The sequence below is a fragment of the Coregonus lavaretus genome (assembly GCF_964263955.1).
Source record: "Coregonus lavaretus genome assembly, chromosome: 13".
NCBI classification, from domain to species: Eukaryota; Metazoa; Chordata; class Actinopteri; order Salmoniformes; family Salmonidae; genus Coregonus; species Coregonus lavaretus.
This window is the reverse complement of record NC_140000.1, coordinates 1,311,030-1,329,652: the sequence shown is the minus strand read 5'-3', so window position 1 is coordinate 1,329,652 and position 18,623 is coordinate 1,311,030. Positions and strand designations below refer to the sequence as shown.

At 44.9% G+C, this 18,623-nt stretch overlaps 1 protein-coding gene across 3 annotated transcripts in view; it reads right to left on the bottom strand.

The window, feature by feature from the left end:
* LOC311140627 (protein tyrosine phosphatase type IVA 3-like) overlaps positions 1 to 15,559 on the bottom strand; it is a 55,476-nt gene extending 39,917 nt beyond the window's left edge. Inside the window, exon 1 of one of the 3 annotated variants that reach the window (XR_014614165.1) lies at positions 15,378 to 15,559. The gene's annotated coding sequence lies outside the window, so the exon portion shown is untranslated. The remainder of the gene's footprint in view (positions 1 to 15,377) is intronic. The other 2 variants (XR_014614166.1, XM_084175758.1) reach the window with 2 other exon arrangements.
* Positions 15,560 to 18,623: the final 3,064 nt, after the last annotated feature.

Below are 18,623 nucleotides of genomic sequence, written 5' to 3'. Positions count from 1 at the left end.
TAACTCCTTGTAGAGAAGCAGGAACAGGCTGTCAGATAACTCCTTGTAGAGAAGCAGGAACAGGCTGTCAGATAACTCCTTGTAGAGAAGCAGGAACAGGCTGTCAGATAACTCCTTGTAGAGAAGCAGGAACAGGCTGTCAGACAGCTCTGTCTGATGTACTTGCTTCACTCTGAGCCTGTCACAGATCTATGGTTTAGACATGGGGTAGGCTACGTCCCAAATGGCACCCTATTCCCTACAGTGCCCTACTTTTGACCAGAGCCCTTAAAAGTAGTTTAATATATATAGGGAATAGTGTGCCATTTGGGACACAGACATGGCTCAAATATTAGAAGAGGGTTAGACCTACCAGTGAATCTTAAGAACCTCAGCAAAAGGGTATTTCTAAAATGACAGGGCTGACTTTATTTCCTAGAAACACCTGGCTATATAGTATATGTTGTACACAGGGCCCAGTCGGAAGATGTTCCTAGGAACAACACGGCCCAGTAGGAAGATGTTCCTAGGAACAACACGGCCCAGTAGGAAGATGTTTCTAGGAACAACAGGGCCCAGTAGGAAGATGTTCCTAGGAACAACAGGGCCCAGTAGGAAGATGTTTCTAGGAACAACACGGCCCAGTAGGAAGATGTTCCTAGGAACAACACGGCCCAGTAGGAAGATGTTCCTAGGAACAACACGGCCCAGTAGGAAGATGTTTCTAGGAACAACACGGCCCAGTCGGAAGATGTTTCTAGGAACAAAACAAGATCCATGTGTTGACCATGTGTTATCAGACCGTAATCATATTTATTTGCACGTAATTTGCCTAGAAGAAAGGACAACGATATTGCAGCATTTCCATATGCATGAATCCTAGCCTTGTATGCCTACAGTTGGGGAATAGTTGTCAGTGTCGGAATCTCCCAAAGGTTTCATCATGTTTGCTGTAAGAACCAATTCATGATTTGTCTGTAGCTTTCAAGTCCCCATGCATCTGACAGTCACATGGACACAGATGTCATCGTAAGATCTATCATCACGGGACATGATGAGCTTGACACATGGGTTTGCTCAAGGCGACAAATACACACGCACACTAAACACACTTGACTAATCCTTGTGCAGTAGCTTTCAAGCACATGTATGCATCTTCATTCCAACTTCCTTTTTGAGCAGGAAGCCAGCTGCTGCAACCGAACTCTTTCATCCAGGCCACAGCAGATCACGATGACTGGAGGCTCTGAATGGTGGAGCCGCTGTAAGCCACAACTGAGACATACGTGATTGGCGTTTTAGCCCTGGATTTACTGCACACATCCAGCTATAAATAGGAGCCACAGGGTGTGGAACACCGGAACTGAACATCTCTTAACACCCTGCTAGACGTGAGGATTTCATACTGCATTACTGAACCCGCTGGGCTCATGGTGTAAATGTCTTCTTCCTTTAGAGTTGCTGCTCGTATTCAGTTGGCCTGGATTGAGATTAGACACCTCATTGGTGCTGATCGATCGGACGTTAGGCTACAGTTCAACAGGGGTTCACATGATCCATGATGCAGCCAGCTTGCCTTTTAGCCTGGTTCCAGATCTGTTTGTGCTCTTGCCAACTCCATTGCGGTCATTGTCAAGCCAAACATGACAATGAGTGACAAGGCGTTGGCATGATAGCGCAGACAGACTGGCACTCAGGCTACCTGCATTTCACCTCGGATTCCCTTTTCAAACATCAACGTTAAGTGACTACTTCTCATCTTCAGCCTTGCTACCAATAACTCAGACAACATCTAACTATGAACTTCTGTTAGGCATTCTTCTGAATCCCACTCTGAATTGAGTCATGGGGAATTAGGCTACTGTAAGATTAGCGACAAATATGCCAACCATGCTGCATTCATTTGGAAGGAAAAGCCAACGTCAGCCAAAAGCACTAGCCTATGTCAATCTACTATCCCCCATAGTACAAAAGTTTACCTATTCTATTGGTCAGCTTGTCCTTCTGTGCGAGAAATAAATATTCCAAACAGACTCTGGAACAGTTTTGGGACAATATATTAATTAATAAAACCAAAAGTTTTGACAATGACAAATTGGTCATTCACAAAGTTCGCTGCTTCAGTGTTTCTAGATATTTTTGTCAGATGTTACTATGGTATACTGAAGTATAATTACAAGCATTCCATAAGTGTCAAAGGCTTTTATTGACAATTACATTACGTTTATGCAAAGAGTCAATATTTGCAGTGTTGACCTTTCTTTTTCAAGACCTCTGCAATCCGCCCTGGCATGCTGTCAATTAACTTCTGGGCCACATCCTGACTGATGGCAGCCCATTCTTGCATAATCAATGCTTGGAGTTTGTCAGAATTTGTGGGGTTTTTGTTTGTCCACCCGCCTCTTGAGGATTGACCACAAGTTCTCAATGGGATTAAGGTCTGGGGAGTTTCCTGGCCATGTACTCAAAATGTCGATGTTTTGTTCCCCGAGCCACTTAGTTATCACTTTTGCCTTATGGCAAGGTGCTCCATCATGCTGGAAAAGGCATTGTTCGTCACCAAACTGTTCTTGGATGGTTGGGAGAAGTTGCTCTCGGAGGATGTGTTGGTACCATTCTTTATTCATGGCTGTGTTCTTAGGCAAAATTGTGAGTGAGCCCACTCCCTTGGCTGAGAAGCAACCCCACACATGAATGGTCTCAGGATGCTTTACTGTTGGCATGACACAGGACTGATGGTAGCGCTCACCTTGTCTTCTCCGGACAAGCTTTTTTCCGGAAGCCCCAAACAATCGGAAAGGGGATTCATCAGAGAAAATGACTTTACCCCATTCCTCAGCAGTCCAATCCCTGTACCTTTTGCAGAATATCAGTCTGTCCCTGATGTTTTTCCTGGAGAGAAGTGGCTTCCTCGCTGCCCTTCTTGACACCAGGCCATCCTCCAAAAGTCTTTGCCTCACTGTGCGTGCAGATGCACTCACACCTGCCTGCTACCATTCCTGAGCAAGCTCTGCACTGGTGGTGCCCCGATCCCGCAGCTGAATCAACTTTAGGAGACGGTCCTGGCGCTTGCTGGACTTTCTTGGGCGCCCTGAAGCCTTCTTCACAACAATTGAACCTCTCTCCTTGAAGTTCTTGATGATCCGATAAATGGTTGATTTAGGTGCAATCTTACTAGCAGCAATATCCTTGCCTGTGAAGCCCTTTTTGTGCAAAGCAATGATGACGGCATGTGTTTCCTTGCAGTTTACCATGGTTAACAGAGGAAGAACAATGATTTCAAGCACCACCCTCCTTCCAGTCTGTTATTCTAACTCAATCAGCATGACAGAGTGATCTCCAGCCTTGTCCTCGTCAACACTCTCACCTGTTTTACCGAGAGAATCACTGACATGATGTCAGCTGGTCCTTTTGTGGCAGGGCTGAAATGCAGTGGAAATGTTTTTTGGGGATTAAGTTCATTTTCATGTCAAAGAGGGAGTTTGCAATTAATTGCAATTCATCTGATCACTCTTCATAACATTCTGGAGTATATGCAAATTTCCATCATAAAACTGAGGCAGCAGACTTTGTGAAAATGTATATTTGTTTCATTCTCAAAACGTTTGACCACGACTGTAAATCAAAAAACCTTTTAACAGATCAGAACGTTTAGCTTAAAATGTTGATAAACTATTAGGCTATTTCTTCACATTATAAGCGCAGCAATGCGCACACGGCAGTAGGCTATAATCATGAACGCTCCAAAAAGCAATAAGCGGGAAAACACCATTCTCAAAAGTGCATTGAGAACATGAGATAAATAATGGTTTCAATGGCATATAAGGAAGAGTCTATAAAACAATCCCCATAACATTCCTATGGTAGGAACTCTGTAAGACATGCCTCATAAAATGCCAAAAAACTATTACATTTATGGTTAAATAGTTTCAAAATGTTGACTGCCTCTGGTCAGATTGCAAGGTGGGTGATGTTGCAGTGTACAACAGGCAACTGGCCTTTCTCTCCTATCGTAATAAACAGTGCCTCAAGTATGTCGACAGAATCAAGCCTTTAGATTTGAATAATGACCGTACATTATATTTGTCAAACATGACTGTTGTTTATCCTATATATAATGTAATTAAAAGTCTCATTAAAGTTTGCCTACATTTTCCTCCTGTCAGCATCGGTCTGGACATGAGACTGTAGCCAATACCATAGGCTATCACCTACACTTTGACATGTAGGCGAATTAATTATTTGTGTACATTAACATACACTTTTCTTAACAGAATAGCTAGTGTTTTTCAGTTTTCAAATGAATTTAATTTAATTATTTTGGTTAATGGCCTTGGTGCCCTGGCAGATGCCTTGGTGCCCTAGCAGATTGGGCACCTCTTGAAGGCCATATAGCCTTGCCCCTACAATCCCATAATTCCAGGCCTGGGCCTATGTCATTTATAGTAGATGGCGGTAATCACATCTCACATGGGTTCACATTTGATATCATTTTCCCACTACAATGAGAATAACACCAGTCCAATCGATCTGACCTTTTTAGACGAAAACAAAACCTGCCAAAGATTGTTTGAAAAATCCTAACTCAAGTCAAGTGTCACTTTTGTTCCTCTTCCAGTCATCTATCTCTGCTCTGTAGTGCTAGTCCAGTGTCAGGGCCATCTCCTGGCTGCCGGTCAGACATGTGCTCTGTGGTGCTAGTCCAGTGTCAGGGCCATCTCCTGGCTGCCGGTCAGACATGTGCTCTGTGGTGCTAGTCCAGTGTCAGGGCCATCTCCTGGCTGCCGGTCAGACATGTGCTCTGTGGTGCTAGTCCAGTGTCAGGGCCATCTCCTGGCTGCCGGTCAGACATGTGCTCTGTGGTGCTAGTCCAGTGTCAGGGCCATCTCCTGGCTGCCGGTCAGACATGTGCTCTGTGGTGCTAGTCCAGTGTCAGGGCCATCTCCTGGCTGCCGGTCAGACATGTGCTGACGCACACTGGAGTGCCACTGATAATGCATTGGGCCTATGACCTACAATGGTGTCAAACAGCCCCTAGCTCCGTAAACTGTGGAGACTGGAGACAGAAATGGAAGTTGAGGGATCCTGATACTAGTTAGCCCAGTTCTCTGGAGGGGAGAATGTGAGGTGATCCTGGTCCTAGTTAGCCCAGTTCTCTGGAGGGGAGAATGTGAGGTGATCCTGGTACTAGTTAGCCCAGTTCTCTGGAGGGGAGAATGTGATGTGATCCTGGTACTAGTTAGCCCAGTTCTCTGGAGGGGAGAATGTGAGGTGATCCTGGTCCTAGTTAGCCCAGTTCTCTGGAGGGGAGAATGTGAGGTGATCCTGGTACTAGTTAGCCCAGTTCTCTAGAGGGGAGAATGTGAGGTGATCCTGGTACTAGTTAGCCCAGTTCTCTGGAGGGGAGAATGTGAGGTGATCCTGGTACTAGTTAGCCCAGTTCTCTAGAGGGGAGAATGTGAGGTGATCCTGGTACTAGTTAGCCCAGTTCTCTGGAGGGGAGAATGTGAGGTGATCCTGGTACTAGTTAGCCCAGTTCTCTGGAGGGGAGAATGTGATGTGATCCTGGTACTAGTTAGCCCAGTTCTCTAGAGGGGAGAATGTGAGGTGATCCTGGTACTAGTTAGCCCAGTTCTCTGGAGGGGAGAATGTGATGTGATCCTGGTACTAGTTAGCCCAGTTCTCTGGAGGGGAGAATGTGAGGTGATCCTGGTACTAGTTAGCCCAGTTCTCTGGAGGGGAGAATGTGAGGTGATCCTGGTACTAGTTAGCCCAGTTCTCTGGAGGGGAGAATGTGATGTGATCCTGGTACTACTTAGCCCAGTTCTCTGGAGGGGAGAATGTGATGTGATCCTGGTACTAGTTAGCCCAGTTCTCTGGAGGAGAGAATGTGAGGTGATCCTGGTACTACTTAGCCCAGTTCTCTGGAGGGGAGAATGTGAGGTGATCCTGGTACTAGTTAGCCCAGTTCTCTAGAGGGGAGAATGTGAGGTGATCCTGGTACTAGTTAGCCCAGTTCTCTGGAGGGGAGAATGTGAGGTGATCCTGGTACTAGTTAGCCCAGTTCTCTGGAGGGGAGAATGTGATGTGATCCTGGTACTACTTAGCCCAGTTCTCTGGAGGGGAGAATGTGATGTGATCCTGGTACTACTTAGCCCAGTTCTCTGGAGGGGAGAATGTGAGGTGATCCTGGTACTAGTTAGCCCAGTTCTCTGGAGAGGAGAATGTGAGGTGATCCTGGTACTATTTAGCCCAGTTCTCTAGAGGGGAGAATGTGAGGTGATCCTGGTACTAGTTAGCCCAGTTCTCTAGAGGGGAGAATGTGAGGTGATCCTGGTACTAGTTAGCCCAGTTCTCTGGAGGGGAGAATGTGAGGTGATCCTGGTACTATTTAGCCCAGTTCTCTAGAGGGGAGAATGTGAGGTGATCCTGGTACTAGTTAGCCCAGTTCTCTAGAGGGGAGAATGTGAGGTGATCCTGGTACTAGTTAGCCCAGTTCTCTGGAGGGGAGAATGTGAGGTGATCCTGGTACTAGTTAGCCCAGTTCTCTGGAGGGGAGAATGTGAGGTGATCCTGGTACTATTTAGCCCAGTTCTCTGGAGGGGAGAATGTGAGGTGATCCTGGTACTAGTTAGCCCAGTTCTCTGGAGGGGAGAATGTGATGTGAGTGGCAAAGCAACACTTGGGGTTTTTACCAGTCTAAGAAAGCTGACAACCGTACCATGGTCTTTGTGCCAGTTTTCAAGATTCTAGATATCAGGTTAAGAGAGGCTGGCATTCGTGTGCTCATCTGACAGCTTTACAGTGCTGGCAGTCAGAACAGGCACCAGCAGGCACCGGCACTTTCCACCCTTAAGGACTCCAGAGGTGATCTTAAATATAGCTTCACTGCCACAAAGCCTTCCAAAAACCCAGGCAAATCTGACAACACATCACAAAATTCCCCAAAATATCCCATCTGATTCAGCCAAGTGTGGCAGAAGTTGGCGGGATCCCCCACAGGAAGCATTTCCCTTCATTGTATCTCTGCGGTGCCGGTCTACGCTATGGGGTCTTCTGAGGCTCGCACACAAACACAGTGGCCGCGTCTCAAATCGCACCCAATTCCCTATATAGTGCACTGCTTTTCACCAAAGCCCTATAAGTAGTGCACTATACAGGGTGTGATTTAGGACAGAACCAGTCAAAGCCGCCCATCAGCAGACCAGCAAGCGCACACTCCCTAGAGTAAGGGCTCACTGGCACTTCATAAATCAAAGATTTAAGAGTGTCTGGAGAATCCCCTCCCCAAAAGGGTCATTAAAAGGCCATTTGTCAGATGGAATATATCAGATGAGGGTGAGAGAACCAGACGAAAGAGGAGTCAGGTCAAGGAGACCTCTGTGAGCAGCAGAAACATTTAAATGACTTAGTATGACTCTGTGGAGTTTTCTGGAGATAATGTAGGCCATGGTAACTAGCCTAAACTGTACAGCTGCCTGCAGGCTTGAAGGAACCTCCCGAACGTCAGAGGCTTGCTTTGAGGTTTTCCTCATGGGTTGGTAGAACTGGTCTTGCAGATTTCTTTTGAATTTCTTCAGTCACTTGCTAGTGAACGTCTTGCACTACTATGCATGCATGATATTCTAACTATTTTAAGTTAATTAGTCCTGCAGAAGATGACATCATCCATTGGGAGACAAAGCTACAGTGGGAGAAAATACAAACAAAAGACAAAAGAAAGATGTCCAACACATCTCCACAATTAAAAGCTTTAAAATTGCTGAGGATGTTCCTAAATACCAATTGACTGACACACCCTGTTAACAATTCATGAAGGACATCTATATCCAAACACCACAATGAGACGTACAAGGTTGTCATTCTAAGAAGAAGCAGCATCGGTGCAATGCCTACTATTACTTTGCCTTGAGGCTAAACGTTCTGTAAAAGTCAAAGACCACATCCTTACAGAACAGAAAGTGAAAAGCAGAAGGCTCTGCCTTACAGCTTGCACTGTAAGAATCAGAAATAACAAGAATAGTAAAAAACTTAAACTTAGCGGAGATCTCACCCTTCAGAGCGGTCAATCCAAACGGGTCAGGAAACTATTTGCACTTCCAGAAAAAGTTCCCTTTTAAAACAATGTGTTTCCTGCTTTGCCTCCCTTGCTGAGCGTGTACGTGCGTATCAGTGGGCTTGTCTGGGATGTGATGTCCGTGTCCAATTAGTGCTCCAAAATGCCAATTTGAGGAAAGAGGAGGCCTGCTCCTTAGGGAATCCTACCATAACTATTGATTAGGCTGCCATACAAATCCCAAAGCTCCACCAGTTGTCTTCTCTCTCTTTATGCTTCTTTTAAAGAGCGGTTGCTTTGGCTGGGAGCCAGGTCCTGCATGCAGAAGGCCAGGGGAAAGTCAGGTGGATGGCCATTTAACAGGCAGGGCCTGCGTCCCAAATGGCACCCTATTCGGCCTATGGGCCCTGGTCAAAAGTAGTGCACTAAATAGGTAATAGAGTGACATTTGGATGCAAACAGCTGTGAAACTTGGCTCGGGTTCTGCTACGAACCTGGGGGGTTATTACCAGCCAGCCACAAAGTAACAGGTTCCCTCACTACTGTCAAGAGTGACCTGGGGGGTTATTACCAGCCAGCCACAAAGTAACAGGTTCCCTCACTACTGTCAAGAGTGACCTGGGGGGTTATTACCAGCCAGCCATAAAGTAACAGGTTCCCTCACTTCTCTCAAGTGTGACTGATCCCAGGGGGCTTTGAGAACAAAGCTGAATTCCCAGAAGAGGCCTCCTCATGAGTTCAGATCACTTGACTCAGCCATTTGCAACCGCTTTAATTGCATAAAAAAAGAAAAGGGTCTAACACAACGGAATAATCCCACTTCCAAATCAAGTTATTACAAGGATAACATTTGCAAGGGAAAGTGAGGTTTCCATGCTTTTAGGGCTAATAATTTCTTCATAGATTGAATTGTATCTCTGTTTCCAGCATCAGAGAAACTGTTTGTTTGTGCCCCCCAACAAGTTCCACACAGAGGGTGTGCCAGCACATCCACCACCCACCAGTCCTCCTTGATCCGTTTTCCAGACATATTTATGGCCTGAAAGGCCTCACATTTTCCCAATAAAAGGGCAGTCGCAGGATTACTTAAGCGGAGGAAGCCACCTCTTGCCCCATGGCAGCCATTTACGTCATTGGTTGCCGATGCCATGAGTGAGGCCTGACACATTCTACTGTTAGGACACCCCTTCCCAGCAGTGGGGGGCGGGGCTCCACCCTTCCTTTCCCTGGCCCTTCCTGAGCCAGCGGTGGGGGGGCGGGGCTCCACCCTTCCTTTCCCTGGCCCTTCCTGAGCCAGCGGTGGGGGGGCGGGGCTCCATCCTTCCTTTCCCTGGTCCTTCCTGAGCCAGCGGTTGATTAGGTAGGCTGTGGCTACGTCTCAAATGGCACCCTATTCCCTCTGTAGTGCCCCCATAGGGCCCTGGTCAGAAGTAGGGAATAAGGTGCTATTTGGGATACAGGCTGTGTGTGATAAACTGGGGTGGGCCTCCCTCCTCACACCTTCCTGGTTTACAACCAGCAGAGAGAAGCCGGTGTCACAGTCAGAGGGGAAAAACAATGAGGTTGAGCCAGGTAGCAGGGTGACTGGAACAAGGCTTAATGCATAGGGAGAGTTTCCACTGTGACCTAGCCTCTATTTGGGACCTATATCAAAAAGAGCTGACGTCATCAACCTCAGCACTAGGAGGGACAGGTTCTTTATAATTAGGCTTGGGCTGCGTCCCAAATGGCACCCTGCAGACCTACGCTCCTCCGCACACTCCACTGGCTTCCAGTTGAAGCTCGCATCTGCTACAAGACCATGGTGCTTGCCTACGGAGCTGTGAGGGGAACGGCACCTCCGTACCTTCAGGCTCTGATCAGTCCCTACACCCAAACGAGGGCATTGCGTTCATCCACCTCTGGCCTGCTGGTCCCCCTACCTCTGCGGAAGCACAGTTCCCGTTCAGCCCAGTCAAAACTGTTCGCTGCTCTGGCACCCCAATGGTGGAATAAGCTCCCTCACGACGTCAGGACAGCAGAGTCACTCACCACCTTCCGGAGACATTTGAAACCCCACCTCTTTAAGGAATACCTGGGATAGGATAAAGTAATCCTTCTACCCCCCCTTACCCCACCCAAAAAAAAAAAAAAAAAAACATTGTAAAGTGGTTATCCCAGTGGCTATAAGGTGAATGCACCAATTTGTAAGTGGCTCTGGATAAGATGTAAATGTAAATGTAATACTGCGCCACCAAGGCACTGCATCTCAGTGCTAGAGGCGTCACTACAGACCCTGGTTCGATTCCAGGCTGTATCACAATCTGGCCGTGATTGGGAGTCCCATCGGGCGGCGCACAATTGGCCTAGCGTCATCCGGATTTGGCCGGTGTAGGCCGTCATTGTAAATAAGAATGTGTTCTTAACTGACTTGCCTAGTTAAATAAAGGTTAAATAAATAAATAAACATTTAAAACAAGGCCCTTAGGGAATAGGATACCATTTGGGACACATCTTCAAGGGGGTCGCTTGTGGAAAAGTACGCCCATTATGTCAGTGACTCCATTTTATATTGGCCACAATAGAGCCTTGAGTTTGAGCCTGTCCTAAGCGTGACTTCCTTTAGGAAGGAACACAGAAAACCAAGAAACAGCCCTATGAGCAAAGAAGAGGAGAGTTATTCCCAGGCCTCAGCGCTTCCTGCTGTTAGGTCTACATGATAGAAGAGACCCACCGGGACCACAAACCACAGCAGTAGCCTTTAATGAAGTCAGTCTGGACAATAGCACCACAGCCTCGGTGAGACACAGAGAGAGCATGCTATGTGAAAGTCTTCATGTGGGAAAGACTGGAGAAGTAATCAACAGGGCAGATGAGATGCCCACCCTCTTATAATGTTTCTGCGTTCACACGCAACTGCAATATCAAGAAAATGTGAACAACAGAGCAGAGTACTTTAATAGAAAACTCTAGGCCTACCTGCTATATGACCTCTAGGCCTACCTGCTAGCCGACCTCTAGGCCTACCTGCTAGCCGACCTCTAGGCCTACCTGCTAGCCGACCTCTAGGCCTACCTGCTAGCCGACCTCTAGGCCTACCTGCTAGCCGACACTATGCTATTCCAATCAGACCCACTTCCCATAACCCCCTGCAGCCGGTGAAGTAAACCAAAACGTATACAGGGGTATTTTGAAACACATATGGAATCATGTAGTACCCCAAAAAGTGTTAAACAAATCAAAATATATGTTATATTTTAGATTCTTCAAATAGCCACCCTTTGCCTTGATGACAGCTTTGCACACTCTTGGCATTCTCTCAACCAGTTTCATGAGGTAGTCATGTGGAATGCATTTCAATTAACAGGTGTGCCTTCTTAAAAGTTAATTTGTGGAATTTATTTCCTTCTTAATGCGTTTGAGCCAATCAGTTGTGTTGTGACAAGGTAGGGGGAGTATACAGATGATAGCCCTATTTGGTAAAAGACCATATTATGGCAAGAACAGCTCAAATAAGCAAAAAGAAACGACAGTCCATCATTACTTTAAGACATGAAGGTCAGTCAGTACAGAACATTTCAAGAACTTTACATTTTCTTCAAGTGCAGTCGCAAAAACCATCAAGCGCTATGATGAAACTGGCTCTCATGAGGACCGCCACAGGAATGGAAGACCCAGAGTTACCTCTGCTGCAGAGGATAAGTTCATTAGAGTTACCAGCCTCAAAAATTGCAGCCCAAATAAATGCTTCACAGAGTTCAAGTAACAGACACATCAACTGTTTAGAGGTGACTGTGTGAATCAGGCCTTCATGGTCAAATTGCTGCAAATAAATCACTACTAAAGGACACCAATAAGAAGAAGATACTTGCTTGGGCCAAGAAACACGAGCAATGGACATTAGACCAGTGGAGATTTGTCATTTGGTCTGGAGTCCAAATTGGAGATTTTGGTTCCAACCGCCGTGTCTTTGTGAGTCGCGATGTGGGTGAACGGATGATCTCTGCATGTGTATTTCCCACCGTAAAGCATGGAGAAGGAGGTGTTATGGTGTGGGGGTGCTTTGCTGGTGACACTGTCTGTGATTTATTTAGAATTCAAGGCACACTTAACCAGCATGGCTACCATAGCATTCTGCAGCGATACGCCATCCCATCTGGTTTGGGCTTAGAGGGAATATCATTTGTTTTTCAACAGGACAATGACCCAACACACCTCCAGGCTGTGTAAGGGCTATTTTACCAAGAAGGAGAGTGATGGAGTGCTGCATCAGATGACCTGGCCTCCACAATCCCCCGACCTCAACCCAATTGAGATGGTTTGGGATGAGTCGGGCCGCAGAGTGAAGGAAAAGCAGTCAACAAGTGCTCAGCATATGTGGAAACTCCTTCAAGACTGTTGGAAAAGCATTCCAGGTAAAGCTGGTTGACAGAATGCCAAGAGTGTGCAAAGCTGTCATCAAAGCAAATGGTGGCTATTTGAAGAATCTCAAATATAAAATATATTTTGATTTGTTTAACACTCTTTTGGTTAGTTACTACATGATTCCATATGTGTTATTTCATAGTTTTGATGTCTTCACTATTATTCTACAATGTAGAAAATAGTAAAAATAAAGAAAAACCCTTGAATGAGTAGGTGTTCTAAAACTTTTGACCGGTAGTGTAGCTACTTCAGATTGCCCCTTTAAATTCTACTCCAGCACATTGGATACAGGGATGCTGGCTTATGTTGACTCCAATGCTTCCCACAGTTGTGTCAAGTTGGCTTGATCACATCTTTACTAATTCTACAGAAATGTGCTTGATAGCAGTATTCAGATCCATCGGATGTAGTGATCACAGTGGCCATATCTAGGAAAACCAAAGTTCCAAAGGCTGGGCCTAATATCGTGTATAAGAGGTCATACAATAAGTTTTGTAGTGATTCCTATGTTGTTGATGTAAAGAATATTTGTTGGGCCGTGGTGTGTAATGAGGAGCAAACAGACGTTGCACTTGACACATTTATGAAATTGCTTATCCCAGTTACTAATAAGCATGCACTCACTAAGAAAATGATTGTAAAAACTGTTAAATCCATGTGGATAGATGAGGAATTGAAAAATGGTATGGTTGAGAGGGATGAGGCAAAAGGAATGGCAAATAAGGCTGGCTGCACAACCGATTGGCAAACGTACTGCAAATTGAGAAATCATGTGACTAAACTGAATAAAAATAAGAAGAAACAACACTATAAAACAAAGATAAATGAAGAATGATAGTAAAAAGCTTTGGAGCACCTTCAATTACATTTTTGGAAAACAGGCAAACTCAGCTCCATCATTCATTGGGCTGCCGAGTGGCGCAGCGGTCTAAGGCACTGCATCTCAGTGCTTGAGGCGTCACTACAGACCCCCTGGTTCGATTCCAGGCTGTATCACAACCGGCCGTGATTGAGAGTCCCATAGGGCGGCGCACAATTGGCCCAGCGTCGTCCGGGTTTGGCCGGTGTAGGCCGTCATTGTAAATAAGAATTTGTTCTTAACTGACTTGCCTAGTTAAATAAAGGTCAAATCTTTACTAACGACATGCCACTGGCTTTGAGTAAAGCCAGTGTGTCTATGTATGCGGATGACTCAACACTATACACGTCAGCTACTACAGCGACTGAAATGACTGCAACACTTAACAAAGAGCTGCAGTTAGTTTCAGAATGGGTGGCAAGGAATTAATTAGTCCTAAATATTTCAAAAACTAAAAGCATTGTATTTGGGACAAATCATTCACTAAACCTCAAATAAATCATGTGGAAATTGAGCAAGTTGACGTGACTAAACTGCTTGGAGTAACCCTGGATTGTAAACTGTCATGGTCAAACATATTGATACAACAGTAGCTAAGATGGGGAGAAGTCTGTCCATAATAAAGCGCTGCTCTACCTTCTTAACAGCAGTATCAACAATGCAGGTCCTACAGGCTCTAGTTTTGTCGCACCTGGACTACTACTCAGTGGTGTGGTCAGGTGCCACAAAGAGGGACTTTGGAAAATTGCAATTGGCTCAGAACAGGGCAGCACGGCTGGCCCTTGGATGTACACAGAGAGCAAACATTAATAATATGCATGCCAATCTCTACTGGCTCAAAGTGGAGGAGAGATTGACTTCACCACTAATTGTATTTGTGAGAAGTTTTGCCATGTTGAAAGCACCGAGCTGTCTGTTTAAACGACTAGCACACAGCTCAGACACACACAGATCATAGATTTCCCCTGGATTCACCTGGTCAGTCTATGTCATGGAAAGAGCATGACATAGTTTTGTACACTCAGGTGTATAGTGCACTACATAGAAAATAGGGTGCCATTTGGGCCACTTCCTAAGCCAGTCTGGACACAAGTGACGTAGCTGCTACTACTACTAGCCCTATATGTTGCACTATTCAAAGCACACACAAAGGGCGTAGGTCATCTACAAGGGACATGGCAATTTGATCAAACCAGGTGCCATTACATCAGGATTTATTCGACTGATTGGATATAGAACATTTCGTGAAGTGAAAAGGATTAAGCTGCTGTACATGGTTGTATAACTGCTTTTAAAATATCTATAGCAATCTACAAATCAGCTTTGGACATTTTGAGAATGAGGAAACAACTGCACTAGCTATTATGTGCAATTGTCTATATGCGTAAGTATAATCTTGTCTGGTCTGGTGCTGCTAAATTTCACCAGTATCTTGATCTGAAATCAAACTGGGCGCAGCACCCTTACCCTACAGTGTACAAAAGCTGGACTCGAGGTTTCAGGGAGAGCTCCTCCATCAAGTTGCAGAAGATGGGCATAACGTTAGCGTGCCATCATCAACTAAAGTAAACAAAGGACTGGAGCAAGAATATATTTGCATCTCAGCGAGCCGGTCATTTTCAAGAAAAACCAATCGTTTGTTTCCGGGGAATTGTGATAGAAATAAGATAACCGTTATGGAATTTGAATTTTCGTGCGTATTTGTATAGCCAACCTCAATAGCAAGAAAGCTTCTAAAATGGTTTGATTCAAGGAAGAAGCACAAGGACTGCGCACCACCTTAAAAATGCTAACCTGTTGCCATCAAAACACAAAGCCTGTTTCAAGAATCTTCACATGGTTCATCGTTAGCTAGATGACTTGTGTCAACAAAAAGTCAAAGCACACAACGCAAGTTTACAGTTTGCATGGTAGCTAGTTACAAAGACCATCCTGTCAATCATAAACAGACGGCTACTGTTGCTACGGGCAAGCTAACTAGCACTAAGCTAGCTAGCTACATCCGTAACGTTACTAAACTACAGTAACGTTAGACTAGCGCTTGCATGCAAATTCATATTTGATTTGATAGAGGCTTACCGTCTCCAAGCTACCGATAGTATCTTAAACTGCTTAGTCGCCCGCAGCTCCTGGATACTTTTCTGAGCAGTATTTGGCAATATCAAATTGTTTGAAGCTATTTTATTGCACACAGACAGAGCGATCAAAACTCGGTCCATGTGATTTTAAAACGACAATGACATTTCTCCTCCTCTGTCTCCATGGGGACCCAGCGTCACAATCTTTCTGTGAGAATGGGGGCGGGTTTCAGAACCATTTAAACAGCTGGCGCGAACACACTTATGTCTGATTCTCAATGTCAGCTGTCCAGACGTTTTCTAAAATATGTTCTACCTAACCCCATTATTTGTTGTCTAAAATCCAGCTGCATAGAATAATGATACGTCTACAATGCTCTATCGGGATATCTTTTAGGTTGCTCCGGTACGCCATCTAGCGTACGATAAAAGTGTGAACACAACAGCCACTTCGTGGTGCTACACACACAGTCCTAGTATTCTGGTACTTGAGACAGACAGACAGACAGATCAATCAATACATTGATAGATCCAAGCCATACAGTCAAACATGTGCGACACAGATTCCTACTGTATGTAATAAAGTATAAAAGCAGGCTCTGACACAGAATGCACTGTAATTTAATGCTCAGAAAGATATTAATAATCTGAGAGTAATCAGAAAGTAATCTGCAATAGCTTTGTCTATCTGATAAATAGGACAGGGAAGGCCTGTGATGAGAGAGGATTCCATGACATCTAAACCACCATTTCAAATCTAAAGTCCTCAAGTCAGTGTCACTGCCATGGATCATGGTATATGACCCAAATGGCACCCTATTCACTAGTGGACTACTTTTGACCAGGCCCCATTGGGAATAGGGTGTGCTCTGTAATGGTCCTGGTCAAAATTAGTGCAGTAATTTACGGACGGGGGCGCCATGGTAATCCCTTCAGAACAGAGTCTGCTAGCCACTGCCTGCTGTGATGACACAGCCGTCATGCATTCTTATTTCTTACCATGGCTTACACCTATGTCTGCATCCTAAATTGCATCCTAAATGTTTCATATACAGTGCATTCGGAAAGTATTGAGACCCCTTCCATTTTCCCACATTTTGTTACGTTACAGCCTTTATTCTAAAATGGATTAAATTATTTTTCAGACAGGGGGGCGAAGGTTCACCTTCCAACAGGACAACGACCCTAAGCACACAGCAAGACAACGTAGGAGTGGCTTCGGGACAAGTCTCTGAATGTCCTTGAGTGGCCTCTGCTCTAGACCAGGGATGGGCAACTTTGATGAGGGTCCTCAGTGGCTCACAGGGCTCTCCATACCAACATCCATACCCACACATGCAGTCAGAGCCGGCCTTAGCCTTTTGGGGCCCCACATTTTAGTGCCCCCCCCTCTTGACAGCAGATATTATTATTTTTATTTTATTTATTTTTTTGGAGTTAATTTCCTTCAATTTTACTCATTTTGCCATGGAGCATAGAGAGAAATGTTGCAGTTTTAATTCAAGTTTGCTGCAATTCTACACATTTTGCCATGGGGGCGCAGAGAGTAGATTTTGAAATCTTCTAACCAATTTCATGCAATTATACTCATTTAGCCATAGGGAGGAAGTAAGTAAGCGTTTCACTGTTAGTCTACACCTGTTATTTACGAAGCATGTGACAAATAACATTTGATTTGATTTGAGGAGAGGCATTTTTGCAGTTTCACAGCTAATTTTCTGCAATTCTACACATTTTGCCATGGGGTGGAGAGAAATGTTTGCAGTGTTTAATATGATATTAGAGTGAGAGTGACTAACAAAATCAATGGGGGCCCCCGGGCGGTAAGTCGACCGTGTTTACTACAAGTTTAGATAGCCGGCTAGACTAACTTACCAATATAAAACATGTTAGCTGACATGAGCTAATTGAGTGACTGTCAGTGACTGATATAACAAGAGAAAAACTGCTGATTCACAAACACATTTTGAAATTGGACCTTGTGTATTCTACTATTCTAACTCTCAACAGTATGTTGAGACCCTGACTGAGTTCCAAAAATAAAACAATAAATAAAATAATATATATATATATATTTTATTTTTCCTTTTTGGAAATTGATCCGGGGCCTACAAAAGGGCACCAGTTGCCCATGCCTGCTCTAGATTGCGTCCTAAATTGCACCCTATTCCCTTTATAGTGTACTTCTTTTGACCAGGTCCCATACTATATAGGGAATAGGGTGCCATTTGGGATGCATATTCTCTCTAGTCTTTGCCATTGACTGATTGAAACAGATCACCTTCTGCAGCTTTGTGGGCTTTTTGGCTTGCCAGGCATTGGCAGCGACACACACCCCCTGATTACTGAACCAGCAGGCAGCGACACACAGCCCCTGATTACTGAACCAGCAGGCAGCGACACACACCCCCTGATTACTGAACCAGCAGGCAGCGACACACACCCCCTTATTACTGAACCAGCAGGCAGCGACACACACCCCCTTATTACTGAACCAGCAGGCAGCGACACACACCCCCTGATTACTGAACCAGCAGGGTATACAGTTGTGTCCCAAATGGCACCTTACACTCTTAGAAAAAAAGGAACTATCTAGAACCTAAAAGGGTTCTTCGGCTGTCTCCATAGAACCCTTTTTGGTTCCAGGTAGAACCCGTTTGGTTCCAGGTAAAACTATTTTGGGTTCCATGTACTGTAGGACCCTTTCCACAGAGACAACCGAAGAACCCTTTTGTGTATTCCCTTTATAGTGCTTCGACTTTTGATCAGGGCCCATCACTATGTAGGGAATAGGGTGCCATTTGTCACGCAGCCCCAGGACATTAGGAGTTTGTTGTGAGGAGTTTATGACATATGAATGATTAAAACGGTCAGGAGTAGATTGTGATTGTTGTGATGTAGCCCTCTCACATGTTGTATTCAACCTGTAAATCTGGGTTACGGTGATACCCATGGAGAGGCTTACCATACATAGGCTTACCATTTCTTTCATAACCCCCTTATAGTTGTATTCATCTGAACAGTATTAAAATCTAGCCTATTGTAGGCTCTGCACTTATATTTTGAGTTGTTAACTTTTTTTCTTTTTTATTTCTTGCATTGAGCACCACATATTTTAAGTAAAATACACTATAGGGCAGGCTATACAATCCAAACTAGAAACCAGTCATATAACAAAAAAACCTAGGCCTGTGTCTAGCCCACGGTCATCATGATGAGGCTTGGTCAAAATAACCTTGGGAATTGT